General features: G+C 35.5%; 1 long non-coding RNA gene across 13 annotated transcripts in view; it reads left to right on the top strand.

Annotated features, from left to right (window-relative positions):
• Positions 1 to 17,010, top strand: part of LOC113255713 (uncharacterized) — a 178,126-nt gene that overhangs the window by 119,938 nt on the left and 41,178 nt on the right. The window contains exon 8 of one of the 13 annotated variants that reach the window (XR_008958643.1): positions 854 to 964. The exons of the other annotated variants lie outside the window; for them this stretch is intronic. This is a non-coding gene — a long non-coding RNA (uncharacterized LOC113255713). The remainder of the gene's footprint in view (positions 1 to 853; positions 965 to 17,010) is intronic. 13 annotated transcript variants of the gene reach the window in all.

Genomic DNA, 17,010 nt, shown 5'->3' with positions numbered 1-17,010 from the left:
TTTAATATTTCTTGCAGGGCTGGCTTAGTGTTCATGAATTCCTTTAGTTTGTGTTTGTCTGGAAACTCTTTATCTTTCCTTTTATTCTGAATGACAGCCTTGCTGGATAAAGAATTATTGGCTGCCTTTTTCCCATTTAGCATGTTGAATATATCATGCCAGCCCTTTCTGGCCTGCCAGGTCTCTGTGGACACATTTGCTGCCAGCCTTATGTTTCTACTTTTGTTGGTTAAGGACCTCTTGTTCTGAGCTGCTTTCAGGATTTTCTCTTTAACTTTGAAATTTGCTGTTTCACTATTATATGTTGGAGTGTTGACCTATTTTTATTGATTTTGAGGGGAGTTCTCTGTGCCTCCTGGACTTGAATGCCTGTTTTCTTCCCCAGATTAGGGAAGTTTCAGCTATAATTTGTTCAAATAAACTTTCTGTCTGTCTCTCCCACTGTTCATTTTCTGGGACCTCTATTATTCAGATGCTATTTTAGTTTATGGAAATCACTGATTTCTCAAAGTCTTCCTTTGTGATCCAGTAGATGTCTGTCTTTCTTCTTTTCAGCTTCCTTATTGTCCATCATTTTATCTTCTATATCATTTATTCTGTCTTCTGCCTCATTTATCCTTGCTGTTAAGGACCCCGGTTTTGAATGCATCTCAGTAATAACATTTTTAATTTCAACCTGATTAGATTTTATTTCTTTTATTTGTACACTAAGGGATTCTCTAGTGTCCTCTATGCTTTTTTCAAGCCCAGCTAGTATCTTTATAATCATTGTTTTAAATTCTAGTTCAGACGTTTTACTTATATCCACATTGATTGCATCCCTGGTGGTATTACCTTCCTGTTCTTTCTGTAGGGGAGTTTCTCCATCTAGTCATCTGTCCAGAACAGGAAAGAGGAAAGAAAAAAAAAAAACAACAGCAAAAACAGAAACAACAACGACTTCAGGAAGTGTTTCTGGTGTATGGTGTGTACACTCCTTTTTTTGTGTTTTGGCTGCTCTTTCCCACTGTTCCTTCCTCTACAGAGTTCTTCCTTGCTTATAGTGGGGGAGTGTTTGGACCTTTAAGTATGTGTGCTTTGATTTGTTTGTCAAGATAAGCCAGTAAAAGAAAAAAGAAAAGAAAAGAAGAAAAAAGAAAAAAACAAAACAAAAAAAAGGCCTGATCCAAAACAAGAGAAAAGGAATTGGAACAAAAATGTAAACAGACAAACAGTAAGGTATACACACCTGATTCTAAAATATAAGAAGGAAGGAAAGAAAAAAGAGTGGGGAAAGAAAAAAAGAGAGAGAAAAAAAGACATCTGATCTAAAAAATAAGAGGACACAAATGAACCAACAAATGAACAGGAGATTATAAGCCTAAAAGAAAAAGGAAAAAAAAAAAAGATAAAGAGAAAAGAAAAAAAGAAGAAAATATATGGGTAAAATAAAGTGGAAAGAATAAAAAATAAGAAATAGAAAAATAAAAAATTTTAAAAATTTTAAAACAATTAAAAAAAAAAAGAATCAACCCTGGTCCTATTTCTGCTGAAAGCTGACGTTTTGGAGTTTTCTCTAATTGGGAGATGTGGGAGCCTGTGTTGATCTGCTGAGTGGACAACTACTGGGCTGGCTCACAAGTTGACTTGCCCTTGTAAAGATGCCCCTGCCAGGCTGGGGGTAAGGGGAGGTGAGGGATAGGTAGGTGGGGGGTGGAATTTAGTGTAGGAGGACTCCAGTGTCCACTGGAGGTGGTGTGTTTCACTCTGAAATCAGACTGTGCTGGTGGGCAAAAGGCGGGAAGGGTTGGGGAAGAGGAAGAATACGGCATCACCCTGCCCTCTTGTCCCCAGGGAGTGGAACTCCTCACCACCACTGTTCAGGGGGCCCTCTGAGAAAATCAGTCTTCTGTGTCCCAGGCTTTGTCAGTTCCCTGCCCTTAACCTGTCTGTGCCTGGGCTGCCAGTGCATCTGGAGCCACAGATCTCCTGTATTTTATCTCTGACCAGTGGCTGGGATTCAAAACTCCAAGTTTTAAAGGGACTGGTAATGTGTGGGCCTACCCCCATCCTAGTGGGGAGACTCCGGGCATGCCCAGCACGAGTCCCAACCCTGAAAAGCCACCACACAGTGAGTGCGAGGAGGCTAGAGTTTATTGTAATGCTCAGCGAAAAGCTGGAATCAGGTTATTGGCCATCTGCACTCGACTCAGTCTTCTATTTCATTCCGTCCTAGAAAAACCATTGCAGAGGCTTGAATCTATGGCAGCAGACAGAGAAAACAGGCCACCAGGTTATTTGCAATCGCTTCAGTCCCCACTTTCTACTTAGATCTGCAGTAGAAAAGCAGCCACTTGGCACGCACACAGAGGTTTAAACCTATTGGCTTACAGCAAAAAATTAAGAGGTTTTCTGCCCTTCGTGTGCACCTCTGACCCTGCTGCTGAGCACTGCTCAATGGCTCTCTGGCCAGCCTTTTGTCCTTTCAGAGGCAGAATATGCTCTTCAAGATGCCTTCTCGGAAGGGGAGCCATCTCTCCCGGTGCAATCCAGGGGATCTCCTCACCGAGGCTTATTAGGTGGTCCCCACCTGCTGGGCTCCTTCTCTCTTTTCCTGACTTTGCTGCGTGAAAAGTGTTGCTTCCCCTTCACAGCTGCTCGGTTTTCCTCTCCCCCAATTCATGGCTCTGAATCTCACATCTACCTTGTTCTCTCCCACCAAGTGTGCAGATTGTTTCCTCAATCCTCTGATCTATTTGCTATCCTGGTCTGAGAAGCTTATTCTTCCCAGATATACAGGACTGTGGCTAGGGATACATTGGCAGAACCCAGATCGGTATTATTACCTTCAGAACTGGATAAAATAGACTGAGAGTTTGGTACAACCTGCAAATTGGGAATTCTTCATTCATGAAAATTGTGACATGTATCCTGAGCTACCTTGGGGGCAGTTAAGTATTCAATTTCAGGATTATGCCAGGAGGCCAATGGGATAGGCAGCATTTCTTGCCTTTTCCCACTGCAGATGAAGAGCACTCTGTGAAACTGATTCTGGAAACTACACAGTAGTCATTGAATTTCCTGACTCTGAACTAAGTGAATGTTCTTTTTTTTTTTTTTAAGATTTTATTTATGTATTTGACACACTCACATAGAGAAAGAGAGAGCACAAGCAGGGGAAGTGGCAGAGGGAGAGGGAGAGGGAGAAGCAGGCTCCCCACTGAGCAGGAAGCCTGATGTGGGGCTTGATCCCAGGACTGCGGGACCATGACCTGAGCTGAAGGCAGATGCTTAACTGACTGAGCCACCTAGGCACCCCAAAGTGAATGCTCTTAAGCTGATTAATTTGAAATCAGAAGAAAGATGATATTACCCAAATTTTTATTTTGGGGGAGGTAAAGATATTTTGTAGAAGTTTTCATTTGGAATTTCAAAAGCAACCACGAAAGTAGAAGGTTAAATATTTTTTAATCAATATTTATTTAGCTGGAAAATAAAAAAGTGATGACCAAAGAAGTCAGAATTACTTAACTGACAAAAAGAATGAAACTGCAGAATTACTAAAAGTACATAATGAGTCTTTTATTACCTTCCTATCCATACTTAAATGTATTTTTCAGGCAAAAATCTTTTTCCTCAAGATTTATACCTAGGATCATCAATACTCCATTTTCTTTAAATTATACTTATCAGACAGTATATCATATATACTAATTAATCAATTCTTCACTTACATAAAAATCCATTTACTTTAAAGAAATTAATATAGAAAATAGAGCATGCCAGTGTTCTATTAAAGACATGATGAACAACAGATAGTATAAGAAAATGCAATCAAATTTTGCTGAATATCTATAAGAATATACATATTTTTAAGTTATTTTCCCTAATGCTTGGTGGTTTTCATTTCTTAGCTGAATTTGGGAATTGGAAATTAAAATTATCAAGTAGCTTTCAGGAGTATACCCTCTGTCATTTTCAGTGGTAGAAATACTAGGTAAATGACAAAACACAAAAATAGCTAATTGTTTACACCAATGATGAGAGAATAAGCTTACATTAATAATGATGCTGGAAGTAGAGATAATCTTCCTTTAGCCTCCTTTTTATAAAACAAGTACTTGACTGAAGTGTTTATATATAATAACTTCTATTCAGAAACCAAAGATAATTCCTAATACTAGAAAACTGGACCTTATCATTTTCCCTGTATTGTATATGTTTTTGATTCTTTTTTTCCTATAGTTAAGTTCTTTGAGAATCGCAACATGTGTGATGTTCGTAGAAATCTTCTATAGCCAGTGTCTGCAGAACTGAGCCTATTCTCACACTGTGCCTTCAGTTTGGGCTGACCCATGTACATATCATGTGTCCAATACACAGCAAAAATCCTGGAACTTTGCTCCTTTTCAGGATCGTGCTCAATTCTGTGCTTATCTGATTCCTGAAATTTTGGCTTTATGTCCTGTTCTTTTTCTTGCACCTCACCTTGGTTATGACATATGATTTACTTCTTTGAGTAACTGTTAGCACTCTGTTTAGACATGTTTTTTCCTAATTTGTCTCAAGGTCCCTTTCTTCCAATTGTCTGTAGCCCAAGCCGGAAGAGCCCACTGAGTTACTAATATGCTTGGCCTTAATCCTGAAGGGCCTGGATAAACCTTAGCAAGGTGTAAGCAAAGAAATTGGAGTTTTGGGTTCTGATGGTTGTTATCCCGGTTCCCTGGGCACTAACTTGATGAGGAAGACAAATGGGGCTTTCTCCTATGCCTGAGGACATGAGTTTCTGAATAATTTCCAAGACATGTTCCAGATGCCTCTGTCAGATTCATAACCAATATTGCCAGGTGCATTACTTCCTTAGAATATGAGATTATACAAATATTGTTGTAACTCAAGAGGACCTTGCTTGGAAAAAACTCAGAAGATGGAGTGGTCTGGAACATGAACTAAGGATGGAGAATAAGTTAAGATGCATGGCCAGAATGAAACAAAAATATATTTAAAAGATCAGTGAAAAATTTAGAGGACAGAGAAAGAACCAAGAGTTTTGAGCCAAAGCTCAGGAATCAAGAACATTTAGCTCTGAGCAGGGAATGGGGTGTCAGATTCTAGAAGCCTAGGCTAGCAATATGAATTGTAGTTCGTGGAGCTGAGAACAACTATCCAAGAGGCAAGATCTTGGGGGAAAATTAAAACAATAGTAGTTTATCCAGTTGAGTCTATTTATTTATTTAATATCTATTTTTTAATTGAAATATAGTTGGCACACAATGTTAAATTAGTTTCAGGTATACAACATAGGATTGGGCAAGTCTATACATTATGCTAATGCTCACCACAGTGTTACTATCCAACTCTTTACAATACCATTGGTTATATTCCCTGTGCCTTTCATCCCAGTGACTTATTCATTCCATAACTGAAAGCCTGTATCACCCACTCCCCTTCACACATTTTATCCATTCCTCTACTATCTCCCTTCTGGCAACTGCCAGTTTGTTTTTTGTATTTATGCATCCAACTGAATCTTAAATACAGAGAAGGGAAATTCAAATAGTATAGAATAGGACAAATATTTGGGAAATGAGGTAAAAGTTAGAGGATATAATGTGCTGGTGGGTTTTTGAAATTGTTATGATGGTCACCGAATATGAATTTATACACCAAAATGTTATAGATTCGCAAAACCCCAGTTACTTGAAACCCATGTTTTCTGCTTAAGTAAAAAAGATTATACAAATCTTAAACTCTTGTATATAAGTAAACAAATACCTAAAAGCACTACACCTTGCTTTGTAGCTCACTTACATGGAGAAGGTTGGGTGGAGACAGTGGAGGTCATAAAGAAAAGTGGATGGGGTTAAAGATTCTGATGGGAAGATGAAATATATAACTATCCTCAGAAAAATAGTTTCACACTGAACAGAAAAAGATTAAAAACAGTTTTTTAATTTGGTAAGTAAGAGCATTGGCTTACACAAAATTAAAAGACAAGGACTTAACAATGCTAATTGTGAGATAATAGTTTGTAGTAAGCACCACTTCCAGGGTAGAAGGGGGAGGATAAAAGAGTCAGCTCTTGGAGACTGTTTGGCCAAGGAAAACCAAGAAAAAGAGTAGTAAATCCAGTGTCCTGAAGAAACAAAAATGAATCACAAAGTCAGAAGCCACACCAACTTTTCTTCCTCCTAAAGGGCTATTGATTAAAGAAATTGAGCATCACTATATCATCAGAAGTGTGTGCTCATGGGGCACCTGAGTGGCTCAGTTCATTAAGTACCTGCCTTCAGCTCAGGTCATGATCCCAGGGTCGTAGGATCATGCCCTGCATCAGGCTCCCTGCTTAGCAGAAAGTCTGTTTCTCCCTCTCCCTCTGCTTGTGCTCTCTCTCTCAAATAAATACAATTATTTTTAAAAATTAGAAACATTTAAAAAAAAAGAAGTGTGTGCTCATGAACCAAAAATCTAGTTTGTCAATCAAGACCTTCTTTTCTGTCTGTTCATACTCATTGTTTGGCTAAAGAGAAAAAATTATTACAAAATAAACAGAAAATGCCAGGTGGCATTAAAAAAAAGCTATTATAAGGAGAAAAGATAAAATGAAAACAACATTTTAGCTGATGAAAATCTCTCCACCAAAATAACCACAAAGCAGAAGAAAACTGTAACCCAATACTTCAAATCATTGAACATCTTTTAATCAGTATTTGATTGAGATCTATATCTATATCTATATCTATATCTATATCTATATCTATATCTATATCTATCTCCTCAAATAATGGACAAAAAGAAGAGCAAAATCTCCAGGAAACAGAAAGATATGAAACAAAGGTTTGCCAAACACAGGAAAGACATTGAAGAAAAAGAAAAACATTATCTTAGAAAAGAAGACTAAGTGACAGAGTACTCAAGGGAGAATAGATCCAGCTGAATTTAGCAAGGGTGAATGAAGGAAGGTACTTAAACAGTTAAAACAACAAGTTCAAAATTTAAAAAAAGTAGAAAAAGAATGAAAAAGTGAAAGAAGTTAGAAGATAGGCAAAGAAGATCCAATATACATATAATTGTAATCTTTGTTGGAGATATAGAAAAATATCCTAAGGACTTTTAGTCTAAAAGACCAAGTTACAAAGCAAAAAAAAATCGGGTTACTGTTAGTCTTCTCTATAGCAACATATTAAACAAGACAAAATGATGCACCATTTAAAAAAATGCAAATGAAGGAAGTATGAGCCAGGGTTCTTTCCATCATCCAAGCAATTCCTTGAGAATGAGGGCTACATAAAAATGGCTTAAAAAATGCAAGAACCTAGAGAATTCTGATTCATACAAGAACTTCCTGAAGAATCTACCAGAGCAGGAGTTGGAAAAATTTTCTGGAAAGGGTCAGATAGTAAATATTTTAGTTTGGTGGGCCACATACAATTTCCTTTCTTTTCCTCTGTTTCTGCTCATCCTCCTTTTCTTTCTTTTTTTTTTAATTTAAAATTTTTTTTACAAACATTTAAAAAGCATTCTTAGATTGAGAACTATACATGAGAGCCGTACAAAGACAGGCCACAGGCTGAATTTGGCCTGTGGGTCATTGTTTGCTGACTCCTGTGTTAGAGGATGAAATGATGAGGGAAACTTAGCAAACTGATAGTGAGCAGTGAATATATTTAATTGTAAATTTAAAATTAAAACAAAGGTAAAGACAAGGGTGGAAAACAATATGAATGTTATATGGTCTGATAAAGTAGATATCTACAAAATAGGAGGGAATGTAGAAAGAAGGAGGAAAGTAAATAAGCTCATATGTATAATTGTTGAAAAGTTGGGGATCAAAGGATGTGACTTAAACCTGACGAACCAAAGAGTAGGAAGTTAAAAGAAACTAAAAAAATGTGAAAGGTATTAGCATAAAAGTTATGAAAAGAAAAATACAAACTTTTCTAAAAACTAAAAAATTAAAAGCAAAGGCTCCAAGTAACAAGAAGTAAATGCAGTATATAGTCATAATCATAACATAAAATGATAGAGTTTAGGCCAAATATAATAGTAATATAAATGTGAATGGGTTTAAATCAGGTATTAAATGAAAAGTTTTAAAACTGCCTGACAAATCTAAATGTAACTCTATGCTGTATGTAATGAGCCCACTTAAAATAACAGAAAAATGCTAAATAAAATGCCGAGTAAAATTATACCAGATAAATGGAAATAACCAGAAAGCAAAAGTTGTAGTACTCATATTAGATAAAATAAAATCCATGACATAAAGCAAAGGTTGGCAAATGATTGTCCAGGGCCAATTCTAGCCTGCTACCTCTTTTTGTATGACCCATAAGCTAAGAGTAGCTTTTACAGTTATATAAAACACAAATAAAAAAGCAAAATAATAGTGTTTTATGACATGAAAATTATATGAATTTAAATTTTATGCTCCAAAACAAGGTTTTCAGAACACAGGCATGTTTGTTTGTTTTATGCACTTTTTTTTTTTTATGGCTGCTTTCACACTATAGGCAGAGTTGAATAGTCTCAATGGAGACTGTATGGCCTACAAATTTAAAACATATATTATCTGGCCTATTACGGGAAAAAAAAATTGATAGCCCCTGCCATGCAGCATCAGTTATAACAACCAATGACACTTTAAAATGATAAAACCATAATTCTCAATGAAGTTAGAATAGTTACTAGTATCTAGATACAGCAACTGCCTTAATAAAGCAGAAACTACAAGATATTAAGTACAAAATGGTTAGAAACACAAGTATAGTAAAAATGGAAGACTTCAACATATCAGTTTCAGTTCAAGAAAGAACAATTACGTAACAAATCCAAAAGGATATAAAAGACCTACGCAACATAGTAAGGTAGATCTTGTGGTTATATATCAAACTTGATATTTTGATTATATAGGATACACTTTACTCTAAAGTGCCCATGATACATTGACAAAGATCAATATATATTAGGTCATAAAACTGCATCAGTGAATTTCATAAAGTAGAAATAGGAATATTTTTTTGTAATAGTAAATAACACTATAAATAACTTAAAAAGTATAGGAAAGGCCTATCAGGAAATAAAAATATCCCTTTCTACTAGACAAAACTTGGATGAAAGGGAAAATACAAACCATACTGAAATAAAAACAATGAAAATAGTATATATATATATATACTATATATATAGTATATATATATATGAATATATGAGAAACATATACAGGAAAATTCAGTGCTTTATGTGTGAATAAAAATAAACACATCGAATCCTATCTGAATGTTATAAAACAACAACAACAAAGTGAACTACAAGAAGTAAGGGAAAAATAATGTTCATAGCAGCAATGTTCACAATAGCCAAACTGTGGAAGGAGTCAAGATACCCTTCAACAGATGAATGGATAAAGAAGATGTGGTCCATATATACAATGGAATATTACTCAGCCATCAGAAAGGATGGTTACCCAACATTTGCATCCACATGGATGGAACTGGAGGAGATTATGCTAAGTGAAATAAGTCAAGCAGAGAAAGGCAATTATCATATGGTTTTACTTATTTGTGGAATATAAGGAATAGCAGGGAAATCATTAGGAGAAGGAAGGGATAAATGAAGGGGGGGAAATCAGAGGGGAGCCAAACCATGAGAGACTATGAACTCTGGAAAACAAACAGAGTTTTAGAGGTGAGGAGGGTGGGGGATGGGCTCGCCAGTGATGGGTATTAAGGAGGGCACGTATTGCTTGGAGCACTGGGTGATGTACTGTATGGTGACTAACATATCATAATAATAAAAAAAAAAAGAAAAGAAAATAATGAAATAGAAACTGAAAGCTTTGACTAGTCAATCAATATGCTGGTTTTGTTTTGTTTTGTTTTGTTGTAAAGTAAACTCTAGGTCCAATGTGGGATTGCATACTCTACTGACTGAGCCAGTCAAGTATACTGTTGGTTTGTTTGTTTGTTTGTTTGTTTGTTTGTTTTAATTAACAAAGTAGACAAGGCACTAGCTAGCTTGGTCAATTAAAAAGGATAAAAACCTAAAAGGAAACAGAATGGGAAGAAATCAGAGAAGGAGACAAACCATGAGAGACTCTTGACTCAGGGAAACAAACCGAGGGTTGAGGATAAGGAGGAGGATGGGGAGATGGCTAACTGGGTGATGGGCATTAAGGAGGGTACATGATGTGATGAGCACTGGGTGTTATACACAACTAATGAATCATTGAACATTATATCAAAAACTAACGATGTACTGCATGTTGGCTAATTGAATTTAAATTTAAAAAATTAAAGGAAATGACAAGAGGGAAATAACCATTGAGAGAGAGAAATTTTGCAAATCATGAAACCACTTTACACAATTTATGCAATAAATTTAGAAACATGATACAATAATTTTTAAAGTAAATATAAGTTACCAATATTGACCCCAAATATAATTTATCAATGTTGACCCCCCAAAGCAAAATCATGGCAATTTCCATAGAGAAATTGAGAAAATCATTGAGTATCTACTTCACTTACTGAAAGAAAACTGCCAACCAGACTGGACTGTTTCCTAGTGGATTTCAATCAAGCCTTTAAAATCAGAGAATCCTATTGATGCATAAATTATTCCAGTGTAGCAAATGAAAAATAATTTCAAAATATATATGAAGAAAGTATAAATTTGATTTTGTTTTGAAAAATGAATAACAAAAAAAAATGGAGACAAATCTCACTTATGAATATTGATTCAAAACCTCTAAATAAATTATATCCAAAAGATGCAAAATTATATTAAAGAAAATAATACATTTTACTAAGTGGAAATTATCCAAAGAATTCAAGGATTCAATATCAGGAAATACATTAATATAATTCGCCATATTATTAGTTCACGGGGAAAATCACATAATGTTCTTTATAGATGTTGAAAAGTTTTCAACAAAATTTTATACCCATCCTTGATAAAAAGACTCAGTAAAATAGAAGTTAATGAATACTTTAATATGATTTTTAGTGTATATATATTTTAAGGCTGTTATCTTACCAAATAGAGAAACACTATAGACTTTTCCACTAAAATCAGGATGCAGACAAGAATGCCTACCATTTTCACTGTTATTTAACATTGACTAATAAGAGACTTTAAATGATTCCTTTTGTCTAATTGCGTTGTCTCATACCTCCAACAAATTTCCACTGGGAATTTACCCTGAAAAATACACTTTCAACAACATGTATAGAATAAACATCTGAAAAAAAGATTGCCTCACTATTTGTAAGAGCAAAATGTTAGAAAGAACCTAAATGCCAAAATAGAAAAGGTTGGGCAAATAACCTATTGCTGTAAAGAAGAATGAAAATACACCAATTAATTGATACAGAGTCGTTTACAGATATATAATGAAGTCAAAGAACAAAGTACAAAAGAATATGTGGAGTATCATATCTACTATGTAAGAAAGAAGAGTAAATACAAAATATACACAGAAACCAGTCCTCTGTGTGACTTTTGTTCCATAGAGGCTTTCTGGGCCTCTTCCGAGGATCAGAACAAAAACGGCCATACCCAAACATCTGGCCCAGAGCAGAAAAACCGCAGTCTGCTCTCTTTGATAAAACTCTCCAACAGTCTCCTCGTCCATATGTGCCGCTGAAAACTCCAGGCTCCCTTAGTGCGTGCCCACAGTGACTTTCTCAGAGGTAGTGCCAGGGGCTAGGAGTGCCTCTGCCCTTTGTGCTTCTAAAACCGTGGGCAGCCGTGAGCCCATGCACGCCAGAAGCTCCTGGATCATGTCTGGGTGCTGCTCTAATGTCCACTCTGCGAGTTTTTGCCAGATATTGGGCACAGGTTCCAGATTTTTTCAGGCTGTTCAAGGAAAGAGCGGTTATCCACTGGCCTGGCTTGTGGTTTATGGTGATTGAGATGAGAGTCCATTCCTGGACTTGCTGACCATAACCTGCTTCCTGGCTCCACTGCTTACGTCCTCTACCATTTCAGGAACCCCCCTTTTGTTCTGTGGTTCCTCGTATCCCAAAACCACACTGCCCTACTAAAACTCTGCCTTTTCCATTTCCAGAACCCCTTTCAGAGAGGGGTGTCTCTCACCAGAGCAGATTTCTAAGATTTCTGCTTTTATGCCCCACTGTTATATCACTTTCCAGGAGCCAACTTACAGAGGCTCCCTCCTCATTTTGTTCATCTTCCAATATCTCCCTGCAGATTCATGACTCCCCATGTCTCCTACCTTGCAAAAAGCGTCACTTTTCTGCTTGTAGAGATCCAGATATATATTCTTACATCTCAGGCTGATTTTGTGGGTGTTCAAAATGGTTTGATAGTTATCCAGAAAAATGCAGGGAACCAGTTGAAACAGGGTCCCCTACTCTTCCACCATCTTGCCTCAAATATTGAAATACTGTAGTATTTTTAAGTGCAGTGATTGATTTCATAGAGCAAGTGGAATAGAGATTTCTGTGTCTTAGTAGATATCCCATATAGATGCCTAGGTAATGAATATAAATGTGAATAGAAAATAATGGCTTAACTTAAACATGTATATTACAGTAAGCATATTAAGCATTTCTGTATGCATATTAACCTATCAAGAATTTTGAGAAAAAAAAAATAGCTCTTGCTCCTTAAAGAAGAAGAGGACTTAGAATCTGAAGATACCTGAGAAAGATATTTGAATTTGGTTGTTTTAAGGAAAGGAAGGTAATATGACATTAAATTATTAAGGGCAAGGGAATAATCTTTTCATTCCATAAATGAATGTCATACACGACTGTTAGAATCTCACTATTGAATGCTACTTCTGGGAAGTATTGGTTAGGTTTTTCAAGAAATAGTATTAGTCTGCTATAACAACTGCTAACATGGACACATAGGATATTTTTTCCCCACTTGGTCTTCCACAGTAATCCGTTCAATATATTGTACTTTACAAGGAGTAATATTGCTGGTTGCAACACTTGCTGATACTTAATGAATTTTTTTATGCTTTCTTGTTTATGAATGTAATTCCATTGTAAAAACTCTATTTGTTCATTCATTAAATATTAGGTCACTAAGAAATATTTTTAACCCAATGTGTCAAAGTGATTTCAATACTTTTATGCTTGGACTGGAAAATATATTCACTTTATTGAGTCCATGATTTTTTGTAATATGGTGATCAGTTCTGCACCTAATTTCCAAATGAATGGAATTTCCAAACAAAACAGACAGACACTTTATCAGAAAAGTGCTGCCACATTTTGTTTTTGTATTTTTCTTTAGCTAAGAATATTACAATATCTCATTTTCTCTTCTTTATTGCTGTTTTGTATGGATTGATTGTTTCAATGTTTTTTTTTCCCGTAGTAAGAGTCACATCTTTTCCTGTTCACTGTGCTAGATGATTTGTCTCATTTAGCACATATTTGCTAGCTTGACTTCTTGTTTCTGGACTAATTATTTTACTTTATAAGGTACACTGGCAAAAAGAACAGACTGTTAGTCTAAACATTTGCTATAGGTTCTATTATTTTTTCTTTCTATTTCACCAATAATAAATACAACATTTACTTAAACAACAGCAATCAAATCTAACTAGAAATTGTCAAATCACACTGTTTATTTCCATCTTTGGAAAATTTCAAACTATCTCTATGTTAGACATTTTTTCTTTGTAGTGGAAACTTGTAGGATTGCTTGCCCCATCATCTTATCTTGGAGCATTCGTATTCCCCACTAACTCAGTCTACGTGGCTAAAGTGAGAACAGTCATGTTAACTGGACTCTTGGCCATGCCTATGTACCATGTTGGCCCAATTGGAACCTCTCTGAAATTAAACTATTAAGTTTTGCTCTTATTCTAGCTGGTCTTTTGAATTTCAACACTAGACCTAATTGTTGGTCATGTTTTCTGTCCTAGGGATTACAAAAACAGAGAATGTCTGGGAATAGAGATAGAAAGACTTCCGATGAGTGTGATAAAAGATGAGGAAAGACTCATAAAGGCTTTTGAACTACTGGTTCTATTTTTCCTGAGGCCCAGCTGAATCTATGTCTTTGAGATACTCCTATATTCTCATGATTAAGTCCCCTTTAAAAATTTATGCTACTCTGGTTTGGGTTTCATTTCTTTTGTTAAGAAAAGAGTTCTAATAAATATATTTCCCAAGACCCCAAATATTTTATATTACTATTGTCTATTTTTTTCTATGTCATTACAAAACAAAGCACACACAAAAAGCAAAACATAAAAACAAAACCTAAAAACATGATCTTCTCTACCATTCAATAAGGAAGGTTTTCTGGTCTGTGGTCCTCCTTAGATAATATCAAACAGCCCCAAACCCTTGAAATTTGATAACTGGATGTCATCTAGGTGGGGATTTATCAGTGTTTTCCTGTTCTGTCAAAGAAACCTTTTTTTAAACATTTTAAATATTTTTACATATTTTATTTATTCCTCAAAGATAGTATTTATGTTCTGGGTTATGTTTTCCTTCTGATTTTCTTTATATTTTGTTTATCTTTTTTCAAGGGAAAAGAACTAGTTTTATTGCTTATGTTTGTGCATGTGTCTATGTACATACATACACATGTGTGCGTATACATATATGTGTGTATATATTGTATATATGTATAAATATAAAATGCATACATATGTATAAAGTTTTGTATATGTAAAATTTGACCTTTGTTACAACATTTAATTTTCCGCATTTCCCCTTATAAAGATAGTAATCAAATAAAACCTTATTTATTTACTTAATTATTATTATTTTTTCCCCTTCAAATTTTTATTTAAATTCTAGTTAGTTAACATATAGTGCAATATTGGTTTCAGGAGTAGAATTCATTGATTCATCACTTATATACAACACCCAGTGCTCATCATAACAAGTGCCCTCTTTAATACCCTTAATTTCCTTTACAGATTATTTGCTGTTAGTATATAGATGTAACTGATTTTTTATATTCATTTTGTATCCAGTAACTTTACTGAATTTGTTTATTATTTCTAGCAATTTTTTGGTGGAGTCTTTAGGGTTTTCTATATACAGTTGATTCTTTTTTTTTTTTTAAGATTTTATTTATTTATTTGACAGAGAGACAGACAGCCAGCTAGAGAGGGAACACAAGCAGGGGGAGTGGGAGAGGAAGAAGCAGGCTCTCAGCGGAGGAGCCTGATGCGGGGCTCGATCCCAGGACTCTGGGATCACGCCCTGAGCCGAAGGCAGATGCTTAATGCCTGAGCCACCCAGGCGCCCCTATATACAGTTGATTCTTGAATAGTGTAGAAGTTAGGGGCATGCAGTTGGAAATCCACATATAATTTTGACTCCCCAAAAGTTTAACTACTAATATCCTACTGTTGACCAGAAGCCTTACCAATAATATAAACAGGGAATTAATGCAAATGTCATATGTTATGTATATTATATATTGTATTCTTACAATAAAGTAAACTAGAGAAAAGTTATTAAGAAAATCATCAGAAAGAGAACATACATTTATAGTATTTTTGAAAGAAATCTGTGTGTAAGTGACCTGTGCAGTTCAAATTTGTGTTGTTCAAGAGAACTGTATAAGATCATGCCAGCTACAGAGACAATTTTTCTTCTTCCTTTCCTATTTTTATGCCTTTTATTTCTTTTTTTGCCTTATTGCCCTGGCTAGAATTTCCAATACTGTCTAGAATAGGAGTGGACATTCTTGTCTTATTCCTGATCCTAGAGGAAAAGCATTCAACCATTTACCATTGAGTATGGTGTTAACTGTGGGTTTATAATATATGGTCTTTATTATGTTGAGGTACACTTCTTCTATACCCAAGCCTTTATTCTCAGTGTTCCTCAGTTGTCTAGAGTATGCTAGGCCCTGGCAGTTCTCAGTGATAGGCAAGGTAGAGGCCAGTCCCTTGGTAGCCCCTGGAAAAGTTGGAATGTTAAATCCAACTCTTTCCTTCTCCAGAAAGGAGCTTGGATTTGGGTTTTTTTTTTTCACTCTCTGGCTTAAGGCTGAATTATATAAGTGTGTACATGCAATTCTAAACTACTATCTTTGTTCTCAGCAACCCCCAACCTTAAGACCTTTCCCATCATTGCTCAGATTCAGGCAAGGCAGAAACAAGTTTCTCAGGTAGTCTCCAGAAATAGAACTTTGGGTTTATGGTCCAAGTCTTTTTTTCCCTTCTCAGGGAGAATCTGGGAGCTAAAGGTTTCCTTCTGATTGTGTGGCTCTGTGTCAGGGGGAGGGTTTATAATGAAAGTGAATCATAAATTTTCCTACAAGCTTTAATGGGCTTGTTTCCGTGCTTGCTAGAGGCCTCTCGATTAGTTTCTGGATTTCTCTTAAAGAAAATTGGGCCATGCATTGTTGAATTAGATGTCATGGGGGGGAAGGAGAGTAGAAGCTTCCTATTCTGTCATCTTGTTGACATCATTCCTCTTTGCTCTCACTTAAGCATTTATTAATTTGCTACTACATGCTGAAAGTTGTTCTAAACTCTGGAGATTCTGAGGTTAAGTTTCATTATGCACACTGCCACTGCACACTTACCATTTTGGTTTTTTTCCCTTTATTTACTTGTTTTCAGAAAAATGATTTATTTCTTTAGCATCCTCATGTGTTGACCAGTTTTTCAAAAGCATGGAGAATTTTAACATATTAGATGTTTCAAACTGTTGTAGTCAATATTCCCGTTAATGTTCCATTTATTCCATTTGTGACCAATGAACTTGAACTCTTTCAAGTTGGCTCTTGAATACTATGACACAGTCCTAGTAGTAGTTTTTGATAATGTCTTATTTTCTGGATAAGATATTTCAAACTCATTTTGTACATTTCTTTCCTAGCTATGGATCTGCTATTTCTTCAAAAATCTCTATTCTTCTTTGTGGGGAATATTTAAACACTAATATCTGGATGTTATTTTTTAGGATTTTTATCTTCGATATAACGTTCTTTTTCTTATTCTCATAGTTAAACTCTTCTGGTTATTTATTGCTACGAAACAAACCACCCTAAAACCTAGTGGCCTAAAGT

The sequence above is a fragment of the Ursus arctos genome, unplaced genomic scaffold (genome assembly GCF_023065955.2).
Source record: "Ursus arctos isolate Adak ecotype North America unplaced genomic scaffold, UrsArc2.0 scaffold_11, whole genome shotgun sequence".
Classification (NCBI taxonomy): domain Eukaryota; kingdom Metazoa; phylum Chordata; class Mammalia; order Carnivora; family Ursidae; genus Ursus; species Ursus arctos.
The sequence above is the reverse complement of the archived record's forward strand: the minus strand, read 5'-3'. Positions and strand labels throughout refer to the sequence as shown.